Source organism: Mytilus californianus, unplaced genomic scaffold (genome assembly GCF_021869535.1).
Source record: "Mytilus californianus isolate M0D057914Y unplaced genomic scaffold, xbMytCali1.0.p SCAF_9, whole genome shotgun sequence".
Classification (NCBI taxonomy): domain Eukaryota; kingdom Metazoa; phylum Mollusca; class Bivalvia; order Mytilida; family Mytilidae; genus Mytilus; species Mytilus californianus.
Window position 1 is genome coordinate 125,501 of NW_026262745.1, and position 18,762 is coordinate 144,262.

At 31.8% G+C, this 18,762-nt stretch overlaps 2 long non-coding RNA genes across 2 annotated transcripts; one reads left to right on the forward strand and one right to left on the reverse strand.

Annotated features, from left to right (window-relative positions):
* The first annotated feature begins 2,482 nt into the window (after positions 1 to 2,482).
* LOC127715915 (uncharacterized) lies at positions 2,483 to 5,963 on the forward strand. Its single transcript, XR_007988677.1, has 3 exons — positions 2,483 to 4,821; positions 4,868 to 4,913; positions 5,097 to 5,963. It is a non-coding gene; the product is annotated as an uncharacterized LOC127715915 (long non-coding RNA).
* A 3,943-nt stretch (positions 5,964 to 9,906) lies between these two features.
* LOC127715916 (uncharacterized) lies at positions 9,907 to 11,144 on the reverse strand. Its single transcript, XR_007988678.1, has 3 exons — positions 11,062 to 11,144; positions 10,666 to 10,747; positions 9,907 to 10,038 (listed from the first exon to the last, which is right to left on the reverse strand). It is a non-coding gene; the product is annotated as an uncharacterized LOC127715916 (long non-coding RNA).
* Between the last annotated feature and the right edge of the window lie 7,618 nt (positions 11,145 to 18,762).

Sequence of the window (18,762 nt, forward strand, 5' to 3'; positions counted from 1 at the left end):
TCCGTTTTACCAATAAATGATAAAGATAGCCATTTCCAATTTGAAAGATAAAATTTATTCATTTCAAACTACTTTAAATGTTTCTTGTATGGTAGAAGGTAGTGTATTTTCTATAAATTCGAAATTGTATGTTTCTTGTTTGAATGTTTCTTGTATGATAGAAGGCAGTGCATTTTCCATAAATTCGAAATCTATTTCATTTTCCTCTCTGTCGGTTTCTCTCAATTACTTCCAATAATTGTTGCTTAATGTTGTACTTAAACTTTTAGTGAAATTGTCAGAACCTCTGGTTAATAAGAAGCAACATCCTTGACCATGTTCAACAATCGTAAATCCATTTTGAATACACAAACTGAAAGCAAAACTCTGATTGCATTTTATGAGCAATACTGGGATTGGTAGACAGGTACATTGCTAACCTGTCTACAAGACTTGCTTGTAATAGGTAGTTTTTCGTAGTGGAAAACGATTCTGCATATATGTCCAGCTGATCTAAATATTAAAAATGTTCTCAGCAGCATTCAAATTGGTTTTGTCAATCAAGCCTAACGAGGAATTGTTTTTTTTAGCTCACCTGGCCCGAAGGGCCAAGTGAGCTTTTCTCATCACTTGGCGTCCGTCGTCCGTCGTCGCCCGTCGTCGTCGTCGTTATTTTTTACAAAAATTTTCCTCTCTGAAACTACTGGGCCAAATTTAACCAAAGTTGGCCACAATCATCATTAGGGTATCTAGTTTAAAAAATGTGTCCGATGACCCCACCTGCCAACCAAGATGGCCGACATGGCTAAAAATAGAACATAGGGGTAAAATGCAGTTTTTGGCTTATATCTCTGAAACTAAAGCATTTTCCCAATATCACAGAAGAGCAGTAGACCAAACAGCATTATTTACATGTACTCTAAATTGTATGATAATGAGTGGAGTGATGCCTTAGACGTGCTGACACAGTCTGGAAAACGATGGGCTATGGACCTCGTCATAAAACATCTATACATAGTCATAAAGGTAAACTAGCTTTATCATTTTTTTATTTTACGACGACGAGGGTTTTGTTTAACGACCATGGCTACCCATGAGGGTCTTGCACGGTCGGGTTATTTTACCTAGTTTAAAGACATAAAATATGAAATATGTATTACTTAGAATTCAAATTATTTTACCAAATACAATACATGATATAGTAATAGGAAGATGTGGTATGAGTGCCAATGAGACAACTCTCCATCCAAGTTACAAGCATTTAGAGCGAATCTGATATAGGGTAAAATGTTCATCAGGTTAAGATATATCTGCCCTGAAATTTTAAGACGAATCAGACAACCCGTTGTTGGGTTGTTGCCCCTGAATTGGTAATTTTAAGAAAATTTTGCAGTTTTTGGTTATTATCTTGAATATTATTATAGATAGAGATAAACTGTAAACAGCAATAATGTTCAGCAAAGTAATATCTACAAATAAGTCAACATAACCAAAAGTGTCAATTGACCCCTTAAGGAGTTATTGCCCTTTATAGTCACTTTTTAACAATTTTTCTTAATTTTTTTTTTTATCTCTTACAAAAACCTTCTCCTCTGAAACTATCGAGCCAAATTTAACCAAACTTGGCCACAATCATCATTAGGGTATTTTGTTTAAAAAATTTGTCCAATGACCCCGCCTGTCAACCAAGATGGCCGACATGGCTAAAATTAGAACATAGGGGTAAAATGCAGTCTTTGGCTTATATCTCTGAAACTAAAGCATTTAGAGCAAATCTGACATGGGTAAAAATGATCAGCAGGTTAAGATGTATCTGCCCTGAAATTTTTGACAAATCAGACAACCCGTTGGGTTGCTGCCTCTGAATATTGGTAATTTTAAGGAAATTTTGAAGTTTTTGGTTATTATCTTAAATATTATTATAGATAGAGATAAACTGTAAACAGCAATAATGTTCAGCAAAGTACGATCTACAAATAAGTCAATATGACCAAAATTTTCAATTAACCTCTTAAGGAGTTTTTGCCCTTTATAGTCAAATTTTTTAACCTATTTTTCGTAAATCTTTTTAATCTTTTACAAATATCTTCTCCACTGAATTTACTGGGACAAATAGAATAAAACTTAGCCACAATTTTCAATAGGGTATCTTGATTAAAAAATATATCCGATGACCCTGTCATCCAACCAACATGGCCGCCATGGCTAAAAATAGAACATAGGGATTTACTATAGAAGTCTCAGGGAAAATTGTAAAAAAACACAATTTCAAATCGTCACAACTTGAAAACTACTTTAAAAAATGATAAGGGGTCTTCAGTAACTATTGTAAGTCTAGTTACTAGGTGGATGACTTGCTTTTAATTTAACCTCTGGGTTATATAAACCAAACTTAGCCTCAATCATTATTAGGGTATCTAATACTATATATTATGATTTAAACCTTATTTTACATGATTTCCAAAACCATGTGGAGTCCGTGTTGCTAAGTTTTTTTTTTGGTCGTTTTGTCGTCTATCATTTCATTTTGTCATGACGTTGCTAGTTTCTCTTCGACTTATGAGTTATAAAGTAAACAATATTTTATCGTTTCTTGTCATATTTTGTGAAAATCGTCTGTGAAATTAAAGAAGATAGCAAAAAGTAAATACACTTTAAATAAAAACTGTGGAAAAACAATGAGAGGATGAGAGATTTTGTATTTCAAAACACACATTGTTTCACTAATTAATAAAGTTTAGTTTGTAACGATAGTTATGATCTTATCATCATCTGATAAGTCTGCACAATAAAGCATTTAGCCATTTTCAGTCTTTTAGTCAGTTTTAAGACATTTGGTTTGTTTATTTTTCAAAATGAAACATATAAAATTACATTATACAATATAAGACACAAATTTAAAAAAATATTTAGCACTTGTAAGATTGTTCAAGTTATAAGGATATCAGAAAATATCTTACAGTTGATTTGGTTAATTAAATGCTGCTTCTTACAATTGCTACTCCAAACATATTTTAACTTTTTGTGCAAGAGTTTTTTTCTTTACTTATCGAATATTTTATCCCACCATATTTTGTGGGCAATATAATTTACATTTACATTTGTATATATAGAATTTCAATGAAAACATATAATAATTAAAGTGGTGTAAAAATTATGATAAAGTGGTATAAAACATATGATAAATTGGTATGAAACATATGATAAATTGGTATGAAACATATGATAAAGTTGTATAAAGACATATGATAAAGTGGTGGAAAGACATATGATAAAGTGGTAAAAAGACATATGATAAAGCGGTAAAAAGGCATATGATAAAGTGGTATAAAAACATATGATAAAGTTGAATAAAGACATATCATAAAATGGTAGAAAAACATATGATAAAGTGGTTAAAAGACATATGATAAAGTGGTATAAAGACATATGATAAAGTTGTATAAAGACATATGATAAAGTGGTATAAAGACATGATAAAGTGGTTAAAAGACATATTATAAAGTAGTTAAAAGACATATGATAAAGTGGTGAAAAGACATATGATAAAGTTGTAAAAAGACATATGATAAAGTGGTATAAAGACATATGATAAAGTGGTATAAAGACATATGATAAAGTTGTATAAAGACAAATCATAAAATGGTAGAAAAACATATGATAAAGTGGTTAAAAGACATATTATAAAGTTGTATAAAGACATATGAAAAAGTGGTATAAAGGCATATGATAAAGTGATAAAAAGGCATATGATAAAGTGGTATACAAACATATGATAAAGTTGTATAAAGACATATGATTAAGTGGTATAAAGACATATGATATAGTGGTATAAGGACATATGATAAAATGGTATAAAGACATATGATAAAGTTGTATAAAGACATATGATAAAGTGGTTAAAAGACATATTATAAATTAGTTAAAAGACATATGATAAAGTGGTGAAAAGATATATCATAAAATTGTAAAAAGACATATGATTCAGTGGTGAAAAGACATATGATAAAGTGGTATAAAGACATATGATAAAGTGGTATAAAGACATATGATTAAGTTGTATAAAGACATATGATAAAATGGTTAAAAGACATATTATAAAGTAGTTAAGAGACATATGATAAAGTGGAGAAAAGACATATGATAAAATTGTAAAAAGACATATGATAAAGTTGTGGAAAGACATATGATAAAGTGGTATAAAGACATATGATAAAGTGGTTAAAAGACATATGATAAAGTGGTGAAAAGATATATGATAAAGTTGTGTAAAGACAGATGATAAAGTGGTATAAAGACATATGATAAAGTGGTATAAAGACATATGATAAAGTGGTATAAAGACATATGATAAAGTTGTATAAAGACATATGATAAAGTGGTTAAAAGACATATTATAAAGTAGTTAAAAGACATATGATAAAGTGGTGAAAAGACATAAGATAAAATTGTAAAAAGACATATGATAAAGTTGTAAAAAGACATATGATAAAGTGGTGAAAAGACATATGATAAAGTGGTATAAAGACATATGATAAAGTGGTTAAAAGACATATGTTAAAGTGGTGAAAAGATATATGATAACGTTGTAAATAGAATATGATAAAGTGGTATAAAGACATAAGATAAAGTTGTATAAAGAAATATAATACAATGGCAAAAAGACATATGATAGAGTGGTATAAAAACATATAATAAAGTGTTATAAAATATACTGAAAGTGGTAGAAAGACATATGATGAAGGATTATAAAAGCATATTGTAAAGTGGCAGAAAGGCATATGACATGTCAAAGGGTTATAAAAGCATATTGTAAAGTGGAAGAAAGACATATGATAAAGGGTTATAAAAGCATATTGTAAAGTGGTGGAAAGACATATGATAAAAGGTTATAAAAGCATATTGTAAAGTGGTAGAAAGACATATGATAAAGGGTCATAAAAGCATATTGTAAAGTGGTAGAAAGACATAAGATAACATGTTATAAAGCATATTGTAAAGCGGTAGAAAGACATATGATAAAGTGTTATAAAAGCATATTGTAAAGCGGTAGAAAGACATATGATAAAGTGTTATAAAAGCATATTGTAAAGTTGTAGAAAGACATATGATAAAAGGTTATAAAAGCATATTGTAAAGTGGTAAAAAGACATATGATAAAGGGTTACAAAAGCATATTTTAAAGTGGTAGAAAGACATATGATAAAGGGTTATAAAAGCATATTGTAAAGTGGTAGAAAGATATATGATAAAGGGTTATAAAGCATATTGTAAAGTGGCAGAAAGGCATATGACAAAGGGTTATAAAAGCATAATGTAAAGTGGAAGAAAGACATATGATTAGGGTTATAAAGCATATTGTAAAGTGGTAGAAAGACATATGATAAAGTGTTAATATAAAAGCATATTGTAAAGCGGTAGGAAGACATATGATAAAGTGTTATAAAAGCATATTGTAAAGTGGTATAAAGACATAGTATGTAGGTGTATGTGAAGCCACATTTACTATTGTTCTTGTTATGTTGATAATATTCCACACTTGTGTATATGTTACAAGCATTTTGTAAAATGACCGAATTTTCAGGTAACTAACAAAATGCTTAAACTTGACAAACATATAGTACAATGACTTATCCATCCGTTTAATGTGTTTTAGTTTTTAATTTTGCCATTTGATAAAGGACTTTCCGTTTTGAATTTTCCTTGGAGTTGTGAATTTTTATTATTTTATTTATTTTTTAATTAGCTGTAATTTTGAAACAAAATTCAACAAATTGCCAGTTCAGTTTCAGGTTATTTGTAGAATAAGAATATCGTTGAGATATGATCAAAACACACTTTCTTGTAAAGAAAATACCTAATGGTACAGTGAAATTAAGTTTTTTCTTTCAATACCAGCTGGGAAAGTTTGTATGTCTGTAATAGGTTCTTTTTAGTAAAACTACAAATGTACTTTTGTACAAACTTTGTATTTTAGACAGTAATTTTATGATCTTCCTGTCATGGTGGTCTAAGGATAAATTCGTCTTACAATAAAATAAAGATTTTGAAACGAGTTTTTAGCCAATATAGATTCAAAACAAAAGTTTGAAATATGAGGCAGAGAAAAAGGAGGATGTTGTTTGTTTGTCGGTATCAAATTTTGCATGCTTCTTAAGGACACCAACAAATTAATAACACATCAAAAAGGTGGGTTATGCAATGGCATGATCAGATAAAGGACAAGAACTTTGACTGCCCCTTGTAAAGAAGGTATGTTGGTTAGGGACATATGTTACCTCCCGAAAAACCACTTTTGAAGAAGAATTTTGAACGTTAAGAGAGCGTGACACTCTCCTTACACACGGTATTATATTTAATGTTACCATCACAGAAAGAATACAAAGGAGTAGGGGCAATAAGGCCCAAAATCGGCCCCATCTTAGAACAAATTCATTTTTTCTGAAAATCATGCCTGAACTATCCACTTCATAGAACAGAAAAGATTTTGTTCATATCTCAAGCCGTTTTCGCGTAAGAAACTTTCAAAACTAATGACAGATAAATAAAAAAATCCTTTTTTTTTCATGGAATATTTTTATTTGTAGCCGTTTTGAAATATCATTGTAGCACATACTGTTTTAACATTCAGTTGATTAGGGAAATGTTATTATTCAACTCATACAGTGTACAAATGCTATTTCATAATATTTGTTTACAATTCATTTTACTTATAATAACACAGTTACCGTTGCTATGGCAACAGAAACCTACATAAAAAAATAATCAAATCATAGATAAGCGCTTTCAGATAGCTTGGGTGTTTAAATGTTGGACAATATATTTTTCTTAAACTTCTTTAAAGACCTCTGGATCAATAAATTTTCGATTTTCAATATAAACATAAGTAAACCTTGGTGTCATAACCTTGTTTTTTTTCTCGAAAACGTTGAAATTAACAAAACCACCAGTTATTTCATAAGGTTAAATAGAAATCTCATTTTTCCTTATTTAGGAAAAAAAAAGAATTAACAATAGGCATATGCATACAGTATTTTTTATCAAAGAATATTTATTAATTCTGCATTATGTGACAAACTATTCTATATTTTCTGCAATCCGCAATATTCCGTGAGCAAGCCGGAAGGAATGGATATACTCTGATTACTCAATTCACAAGCTATAAAGTAAAAAAAAACTGTCATTATGCTTTATCATGAACATATGTTTTCATGAGTTATGTACCTATTTGTTAAATATTACAATTACTTGCAAATAGTCATATGAAAAACATGTATATGAAGAAATATGTTGAACTAGTAACTCAATTAACATACAAGAAAACATGAAGTTATTGTCTGAGAGATTCGAGAAAAAAAAAAAACACACAAACTACAACTTGATAGGGTTGGTCGATGACAAAATATGATGACATTCTGACATGTATATTAGTTTTGAGAAAAGAAATATTTGGAAAATATTTGTTTGACAAACGCACGGTCATACGAATGGATAAGGTGATTAAAATAGAAGAAATGTGATGTATTATACATAAAATACACATTGGGTCACATATCTAATAACCCATATAAAAAAATGAGCTACTACGTACAGCGACTATCTAATGATTTCCTACGGTTTGAAATATAAAAGAAATGGATTCAGTTATTTTAACCCGTGCATTGAACTATCTTTCTGTCAGTTTTAAAGAACACGGATTGTTTTTTTTTTTCATATACACTAATACATAAAAGAAGTACGATTTTAGATAAAAAGGAACCAAGCAAATTAACAACCATTCTTTCAATTCTGTACAATGTCGGAGGAAGCAGTTGGTAAAAACATTTCCAGACATATCAAATGATATACACTGTAAAATGTATGGTTCAAAAAGGAATTAAACGTTTTGTCATTAATTTCTTTCAAATTAAAAAAAAAAAAAAGAATTTTCACGTCATTCACTCTTCATCATTTGCTTCCTCGTTGTCACTTTCGTCAACAGTAACTGGATCTGGCAGGTTACGAGCATTAAGAAGATATTTGCTCCAATCACGACAGTTTTCAAAAATTCTATCCGTGTACTTTCCAATACCAAGATACCAAATTAAGGCCGTAACATGAGAGCAGGTTCCTACAACACGACTTCCGGCTTTGCACTGGCAATACCAACCCACGACACTAATGTCATCATATTTAACCCATACACGATAGCATTTTGATGATATATGTCTTGATTGAATTTTAGCACACAAAAGATTCTCTTCATGGTCACATGTAAAAACTTCATAATTACCATCGTCATCTAGGTGTTCTCTTGTAAAACTTGGAGCAAGTTTTAGTTGGTAGACTCCAACAGTAATATTTCTTATATCTTCTTCTGATAAACGGGGAAAAGTAGGGGCGGATGAAGCATCAATCTTTTGCCATTTACAAGAACGTTTGTCAAGGCCTTCCTTTATTATTTTCTCATGGAGTAAGTTCTTTTGCTTTGAAAGATAAAGCATTTTAGACGCCAATTGTTCATCTTGTTCTGAGTCCCCTGTATTTAGTTCTTGCCAATATTTATTCATGATTGCACAGGCAATATTGACATAATCAGATACAAATGGAATCTGGCTATTTGGTAGAACTCTATCTAGATATTTCCATGACTTAATGCGGCCATTCACGGACTCTACCACCCAACGGATTTTTATAACTAGTCTTGTTACGTTGCTGTCTTCAACTGGAAGTTGAGACTCCCCTTTTTTATTAAAAGCTGGCATTTGTGTTTGGATACCCATTTCTTGCAGTAAGTCAAGTGCATCTCGGAAACCCCGGTCGACAATCATAATGTCATCCTCAGTCACCCATTCTTTAAATTCCTCAATGTCATGTTGAATGATGTGCTTCATTATTTGTGCATCGTTGTTTTTGGCGTCGCTAAAGTACGGTCCAATTACACTTATAATGTAACCAGAAGTTGTTACAAAGACCATTGGTTTAACCAATGGTCGATGTTTGTGCATACTATAGCATTTACGTTGGAACTTGAATTGTGAACTTCTCTGGATATAAATATAAGTGCCATCTACGACTATAATTGCTGGATACATTCCTTTTCCAAACAGTGATTGCGCTAGAGGTCGAGTATGCGATGTTATAACCTCTTCCCCACTTATATGATTAAATCCTAGATTAGAGGGAACAAAATTGTCAGACAAGAATTTTCTAGCTGATGCAATTACACGTCTAACAGAATCTTTACCAAGATTAAAAAGTGTTGATAAACGTTTATTGGATAAACCTGACTTCAATTTGGTCAAAAATATTCCAATACATGTCCGAACACTTCGAGTCCGAGAATCCCGTAAATTACCCTTTTGGACAATTGAACATAGGTCATTAAAGTTTTCCTTAGAAAGGCCTGTCAGATTTAACATGTCTGAGCTTGTAAGTGCATTTTCTGTATCAAAATCAATTCGCCGCTTGCTTCCTCTCAATGCCATATCTCGGATTTGCGTAATAAGGTCCATTAAGTCAGTACGGTTGAAAATGGACGAAGACTGCGAATGTGAAATTCTGTGAAGTGCATCAGGTAAAAATATTTCATTGCACAAGTGACCTGGACAACATCTGGCACCAACTGTGAGAACAATGAGTTTATCCAAAAATAAATTAAATCTAGCGTTTGTTGGGACTACTAGCTTTGGGCCTCGGCGTTTACACACAACACACTGCGAATGGCCACCTCCAGCTGATGGTATAGGCAGTGTGATACTTGGCGGAGATTTACATGGATGACATCTAGCATATTTTGTTGGAGGGACGTACTCCGTGTCATCATTATTTAATTCAGATATTGTAGTTTGTATGGGGCATCTTTTTTACATTTGTGTCAATTTCTCGAGAGCATCGTATTCTGCATTTATTACATATAACACTGTTAGTGTGATTAATTTTGTCCTGTTCAATGAAAACATTCTGTTGTAAACATTTACGCAGTGATTTATTGTTGGGTCCTATGAGTTTCCGCCTGTCTCTGGTTTTTGGTCTCTTTGAACACAAAATGCAAGTATAGTTTCTGGGCGTTGACATTCTCTGAAAATTAGAAATGGAAATATTTAAACAGATAGCATGAGGTAAATCAAAATAACATACAGAATATCCAAAGTGTGATTTAAAATTATAAAATACAATATCGTAAAATGTTTTAGCCTGAGAATATCATGGTGCGTATGTTTCTTAGTTTAGTTGTGTGTATTTGTCTGTGCACGTGTGTGTGTGTGTTTACGTTTTTGTTAATTTACATGCAAATGCCATCACGAAATATCAGTTTTGAAATATGCTATATTCAACCCTGATTGTTTATATACTTAATTATCGTTTAATGTTTAAACGGACAAAAGTGTTTAAGTCAGTATCAAAATTACGGATAGTTAATAATAATAAATAAATCTTAAAGTCTTCATATATTAGAAAATTACAACCTAAAACATGAATACAAAGATGTAACGGATAAACATTAATGGGACAGCAAACCACCACCCCTATAACAACACACACACACACAAAAGACAAACAGAGGGAAACATATAATATTCAACAAAATAATGTCTACTCAATATGTAAACCTCTAAGTCTTCTCGAAATGTAGATAATGCATGCGTTTATCATAATTACTAGAAGTTAAAACACACAGTCAATTTATCTTAACCCTAGACTCACCTTAAGGTCATGAGTTCCTATCAGGAACCGACATATCCCTTTCACCCAGCATACACTTGCATTGTTTAAGCCAGCTTAAAATCTGTTGAAAAAAATTAAGATTATCAAAATAATGTATACTTATTTTGAACTAAATATGACAGGGTATTAAGTAAACATTTTATGTTGAGAAAGTGTATTAAAATTACTATAAAAATATTAATAACCATTTCTCAATTTAAAGATAAAAGATTATTACTTCTATAGCCGCACACTATAAACTGTCAAAAAGTAGTCTATTTGTTTCTGTGCCTGATAATACAATGTTATCAATTAATCATCATTCAAACATAGGTTTAAACTGTTTATTCGAGCACAAATGCTTTAAGACATGAATCAGTTAAAAATAAGGAATACCTTATTAAGGGACCATTAAGTATGTAAGTGACAACTGCTAGTACATACTGGTGAAGTACAATGTCTCTATTCAAAATACCATGTATACTGCTCTTCAGTAAATAGCTATAAAAAAAACTTCATCATTCAAAATCATCTATAACACGTTATGACAATATTAAAAAAGTATTTATGCATTTATGCAAAAAAAAAAAAAAATTACAAAAAAATTTTTGAGATTCGAACCTGGCATTTCCGTACTGCCAGCATGACTACCTTACCCTCACAACTATCTCGTCATCTGTTTATAATATGTCAATTTACAGGTACTTTAATTCAACAGTATGTTAGAAAAGTTTCTTAAGCATACGTAATATGTAATATATTTTATCCCTGTTTCTTCCCCCTATTGAATATTTTAATATTACCCGCTAAGGGGTGTTCCTCAATCTAATTAAAATATAGATCTCGGATTTCGTTATACTACGTTATACTACATACGAAGATCTAACAAGTACCCTACAAGGTTTCACTTTTGTGACCTTATATAACGTAATATTTGACCCCAGAAAGTATTTATATCGACCAATCAGAATGCTCCTTATAAACGCGACCTAGGAACATGTTGAAGATGGCGACGTAGAAATTCTCTATGATTTCCCCTGGGAAAAACAACATAGAAAATGCATTAACTGAAATTTTGCCTTAGTACAAAGTGAAAGAATTGAAATTTGAGAAGAGAAAAATTTTGGAAATCAAAGATTGCATGGTCAGGCTTCCAACATGCTTCAAACGGGCTATGGAAAGAGTTTACATACCAGATATCTGCTACCCGATAATCAAGTCTGCATTCAAAAGGTAAATTCTCGAAAATAGAGTATTAAAGGTTGACATTTTTCTATCATTGGGCAACTTCTCGAGTGTTTATTAAAAAAAATCTGTGTGGAGGATTCACAGTGTACTTTAAAAAAACATAACAATATCCCAGAAAATACATTGCAAGTCTTCATTCTCCTAATTCTCCTACCAAAAAATTATAATTTACAAAGTCAATGAAGATATGGGATCAGATAAATCTAAATTCATTGGTAATAGTATATAAATCATAATGTCATCTTATTAATGATATTCTACTGTGTACTTGCAAAGATATACATCTATACTTATGCAAGCACATGCAGAAGAAGTTTTAATATCAGCATACTTTTTTTACTTCTGTCACACACTGATACATGTTGATATCATGTGGTGCTCCAGATAATTGTTAGGGGAAATTTTCTGCCAAGAAAGAAATTAATTGTTCACTATTCTTGGACTCGGCTACAGTGGGTCAGAATGGCAATTAGTGTTTCAGTGTTCATTAAATATTAGTTTAATGCTTTGTGAGAAAAATAACTTCATCCTGTTTATGTACATATAAAAAAGAAGATGTGGTATTATTGCCAATGAGACAACTCTCCACAAGAGACCAAATGACACAGAAATTAACAACTATAGGTCACCGTACAGCCTTCAACAATGAGCAAAGCCCATATCACACAGTCAGCTATAAAAGGCCCCGAAATGACAATGTAAAACAATCAAACGAGAAAAACTAACGGCCTAATTTATGTAAAAAAAACCCGAACAAATAACAAGTATGTAACACATAAACAAACGACAACCACTGAATTACAGGCTCCTGACTTGGGACAGGCACATACATACAGAATGTGGCAGGGTTAAACATGTTAGCGGGATCCCAACCCTCCCCCTAACCTGGGACAGTGGTGTAACAGTACAATATAAGAACGAACTATAAAAATCAGTTGAAAGAGGCAAAAAGTGTTACTTTAACCGTTCCAGAACAAATGGTATAATTGCTGAATTTGTCGTTTCAATCTCTAACTTTAGTTTGCCTCAACCAAATGTTATGAAACTTATACACAATACTTATTACCAAAAAAACTCAGATCAAGCACAAATTTGGGAAGCATCACTTTTACCGTTCTTCAGTTATGTCGTTTTATAACTTTATATGATCTGCAAGAGTGGGCATCATCTGTGTCCTATGGACACATTCCCCATTTATTGTAGTCTTTTATACTCAAATATTTAGCTTTAACTACATGATTGAGTAACTTTGCAGAGGCGGATTTAGAGGGGGAGCTCAGGGGGCTCAGGCCCCCTTTTTTGGAAAAATTTGGTTGTTTATATAGGGAATCACTGAAGCATGGCTGTACAGGCCCCCATTATGAAGAAAATTTCTGGGTCCGCCACTGCTTTGTTTTCATTTGTAACATTACTAGTATAAATAAGTTTGAAGACTTGATTAAGTAATTATGCTCTTGACTGATAGAATACTCTATCTTTAAATTCAACATGTCTAATACATATACTTGATCAATATATAGAACAAGACAGACGAGGCTATCTCTATCATAGTACATACATGTATGTTAAATTGTTCAGAAAACAACCAACCATCAAACAAAATCAATAGGTATCTTATAAGATTAATGTCTGGAAATGATGATGCTAAACAAAAAGTAAAAAATGTGAAATGAAATGAAATGAAATACAAGTTTAAAGATTTGTGTACAGATTCTGATAATAAATACATGTACGTACAAATTTGATTAGGGAATCCACACCTCAAGGACTAATCCCAAAAAGGATTACTCAAGGGCCAGTGTTTTTATTTCCCCAAAAAATGTTCAAAGATAAGAAGATGTGGATCCTAGAAATGGATTCACAGTGTCAATTTATAAATTTACTTTTAGATAACCTACATGTATATCTGTAAGTAACATTTATTTAATAAAACATTCAGTCATTAACCAGAGGAACATATCAATTAAAATGTGTTTGAATAAACACTAGTATTAAGTAACAGGGTATGTACATGTAGGTAGGGAAAACCTAAACAAACATGCATGTACATTTTTTCTTCATCTTTTAGTCTGGAAAAGCTAGTAATAATTATAAAAGAAAAAAATTAAATGAGTTCCTCTGAAACGGATGTTAAATAATCTTAAATAAGCTTTATAATGGAGTCAGCATTGTTTTGAAATCAGAATATTCCATAAATATATTTAAATTGATATTTCACATGTTTCAGGAGTAGACATTCTTCCCTGGTCTATATAGCTTCATTGAAAGGAATCAGACACAGAAAGTTTGGGGAAATGAAATTGAGAGTCACTGTGAATAATTCACACACATGCTAGACATAAAGAAATGGCCAGGCACAGGCTCAGCTATAGAATCTGTATCAACTGGAAGCAACAGCATTTTCATCAGAAAACTAAAAAGGATGTGAAAAACATGAAACATGCATTTGGAAATGTTCAGCCGCCAAACAAATAGATATGCCAGGAAATGCAAATTGTTTGCTAATATAAATGTCAATGATGTCTGTACAAAAGCAAAGATATAAAAGCCTTTTTCATTTATACATGTAACAGTCATATACAATACAGATTTAAGACCATCAGACAATCTTTAAATCTTTGGAAGCCACAGTACCTAGTCCAAGACATTCCATATTTTCAACTCGTTATGAAGACATATTTGACCAATCTGGTTTCCATTTATAGAAGTTTAAAAATAAGTTTTACATGTACATGACATGATGATCACCAGCAATGAAGGTGATATAGGATATAATATTCAAAGTAGAGAAGTATAAAGTGAATTTGAACCTCCCACCATAATAGCATTCTGCACATTTTGGATCACATATGGATCAAGCTGTTGTACTTGTGAACTAAAAGATTGTTGCTTGGTTGTTGTCAGGTACATTGTACATGTTGACAGTGCTATACGTCTATTAAATAAAATGCAGTTCAGAACAGTTATATTTTAGTAATAGATAGATTTCTTCTGTCTTTATTTGAACGGATAAACCAGATAATTAAAAAAAAAAATTCTGACAACTATGTCTGTTCTGGAACTGAAGACTACCTTCACTTTTTGTATCTTCCTTGTTCATTTTCCTCCAGATAAATTACTGACTATCACCATGAGGCTTATAACATGTATAAGTAGGCTTAATTCCTCAAAGGTCTCCAGTTATGTCCTGTCTGTGACAAAAGTTTCAGAATACAAGACATGCAAGACATGAAATGCTAATCGGACAACAACATTTACTATTTATATGAAGTTTTATATTTCAGAGGGTAGAAATCATGGATTTGTCATACTTAAAATCATAATCATGATAATGTATAAGGAATCCTTATGTTTAGAAGTTTCTGTCAAGACATATGTCCATTGTCCTTATTCCATTTTCATTGTTCAGTGCTCCTTAAAAAACTACATGTGTAGTGATTTTATCGAGTGAATTTGTGGCATATTATAAGTAATACGATATTTGGTATACATGTATGGGATCAAAGGTTTACATGTGTTGTCAGACGGGGTTCAACTTGTCTCTCAATTTTTTGTCGAGCCCCGGGTTCTCATTAAGGCGAGTCCTGGACTCATCATAATCAGTCTGGACTCATCATTTTCAAAACTTGCGAGTCCCAAGATGCATGAAAATTGTAAAATGTTGTATCAACTGAGCACATACATGTATATCACCATTTTATCACAAAAGTTAAAAAAATAATCTAAATTTTGTGTAATTAGGGATAGTGATGCGGCGGCGTTAACTCACTTCTTAAAAGCTTAATATTGCAGAAGGTAGAAGATCTGGATGCTTCATACTTTGTATATAGATGCCTTATGATATGAAGTTTCCGTCTGTCATATGTCTATTGTCATTGACCTCATTTTCATGGTTCAGTGACTACTTGAAAAAAAAGTTCAGAATTTTTGTAATGTTAATTTCTCTCTTATTATGAGTAATTGGATAACTATATTTGGTACATGTATGTGCGTACCTTGCAAGGTCCTAATGCCTGTCAGACAGTTTTCATTTGACCTCGACCTTGTTTCATGGATCAGTGAATAAGGTTAAGTTTTCATGGTCAAGTCCATATCTCAGATACTATCAGCAATAGGTCTACTATATTTGGCGTACATGTATGTAATGATTGTAAGGTGTACATGTCCAGCTGGCAGGTGTCATCTGACCTTGACCTCATTTTCATGGTTCAGTGGTACTAGTTTAGTTTTTGTGTTTTGGTCTGTTTTTCTAATACTGTATGCAGTAGGTCAACTATATTTGGTGTATGGAAATATTTTACAATGTACATATCAGTCTGGCAATCAGTCTGGCAGGTATTATTTGACCTTGACCTAATTTTCACGGTTCATTGCTCAATGTTAAGCTTTTGTGTTTTGGTCTGTTTCTCTTAAACTTTAAGCAATATGTCAACTATATTTGGTATAAGGAATGATTGTAAGGTGTATGCATGTATGTATGTCTGGTAGGTATCATCTGACCTTGACTTCATTTTCATGGTTCATTGGTCCATATGGAATTTCCATGGTTTGGTCTGTTTGTTTTATACTACAAGCAATAGGTCATCTATATTCTGTGTATGGAATGATTGTATTAAAGGTGTACATGTATTTCCCCCTTGGTTTATCTGACCTTGACCTCGTTTTCTTGGATCATAAATGTTAATGTGATACTTGTAGTAAAACTTTATAAGTAGGACTATCAACATAAAATCAATGGTCAGTATAGTAGGCGAGACATTTCAGCGTGTGCACTCTTGTTTCAACTTATAAGTCTACAGATATCTAAATAAAAAATTAAGGTATATACATTAGGTAAAAATAAAATCAAACAAAAGACGGTGTTCATGTGACCCCAACCTCATTTTACCCATCAGTGATTAAGGTTATTTTTTTGTGCAAATTAATATATATTGTGGTTAATTCCATTTCTCAGATTCTACACAATGTATATAAAGCAGAAGGTCAAAGTTTACATATGAACAAGAAGAGATACTATACATGAAACGTTTATATATATGTTAATGATGATGGATAGCTGCTTACAGTCCAGTGGCAAATTAATATGCATATTCAGGACAAGAATATGTTTATGTGATGTGAATAATAACCCTGCTTTGTTATAGACCGACAGCAACTAAAATAGCAAAAAATAACTAAATGACATCTAGAATGAAACCTACATGTATATATAAGGCTTCAATAGAAGGAAAGGCAATTGTCTATGCAATATGTCAAGCTCTACTCTTTAATGTGTCTATAAAAGAAGTGAATTAATTCAGCAGAAATATCTTGTTCATTGTGTCTGTGATAATCATTCATGTACATGTACATCACATCACTGCATGTACAAAAATGTACCACATCTATTTTATATAGATCTGTCATATGCATTTAATACACAATTCTGAAAATAAAAAAAATAAAAACTATAGGCCATGCAACATGTACTACAAGTATACAACAGGGTTTATACTTGGTACAGGCACATGAAATGTGATTGAATTTAATGAAATAGTTTTTGTGTCACCTGAGACCATTGTTGCAAAATGTGACACTTAGGGATTACAATCAGCATAATTGTGCAGCAGCATAAACTATTTGAATAAAGTTTGATATTTCAGAAGATAGATGACCTGGATGTTTTATACCTTGTACACAGATACATTTTTGTGTACCTTATATGTGTAGTCACTAAGTTTCTGTCCAACACATGTCCATTGTCCTTGACCTACTTTTTATGGTTCAGTGACTGCTTGATTAAAAATTATGCTTTTTTTTCTCATTTGAAATTTTCACTTTACAAATGTATTATCTCAGATTCTATAAGCAATAGGTCAACTATATTTGGTGTATAGAATAATTGTTAGATGTACATGTGCATTTTGGACTAGCAGTTTTTATCAAACCTTGACCTCTTTTTCATGGTTCATTCTTTAGTTGTTGTGGTTAAGTCTATTTCTCAAACTAGCAATAAGGCCTCTACATTTGGTGTATGGAATGATTTTAAGGTGAACATGTCCAACACAGGCATTTTTTTCTGACCTTGACCTTTTTCATGATTTATTATTTGTGATTTTGGTCTATTTTGCAGACACTTTGAAGCAATAGGGCCACTATATTCTGTGTATGACTTCTGCAGCCCTTCTATGTCAAGTATATATTGATCTTAAAAAATGACAGGTTATTGATAATTTAGTTTATTGCTTTAATTTCAAATTTAAAAATTTGATTAAAAGGTAAAAAAAGCTAGAATTTTCATTTTGGACTAAGGGAGCTACCATTTGATTTTTATGGGGGGGTGGGGGCTAGGATGAAAAATTTTGTCCTGCATTTTTTTTAGTTGTAATATCTGTCCTGCCTTTTTATTTTTCACTCTATTCGGTCCTGCCTTTTTTTTAAGTTTATCCTGATTTTTTTTTTTTACCTAAATTGTCATCCTGAGGCCATAAAAAAGAATATGTTTGTTTGCCCTAACCCTATCTACCCATATAATAGCTGCCTACTCAAAATCTTTTATTGTCCTTATGTGAAAAAGTTTTTTTTTTAATCAGATAGGCATGAAGACTAAAAATCATCTGACGCTTCAATTACTCTTTAGAGAAAAAAAAAGAAAATGCCTACCTACCTACCCACTGTCTCTACCTTTGGGTAGGGTTTGGGCAAACCAAAATATTTTTAAGTGTGGCTTGACTTTTTTTTTGCAAGTGTCTCATCCTGCCTTTTTTTTTACTCAAAACTCCTGTCCTGCCTATTTTTTTCAAATTTCATCCTAGCCCCCCCCCCCCCCCCCCCTAAAAATCAAATGGTAGCTCCCTATATAACTTTTTT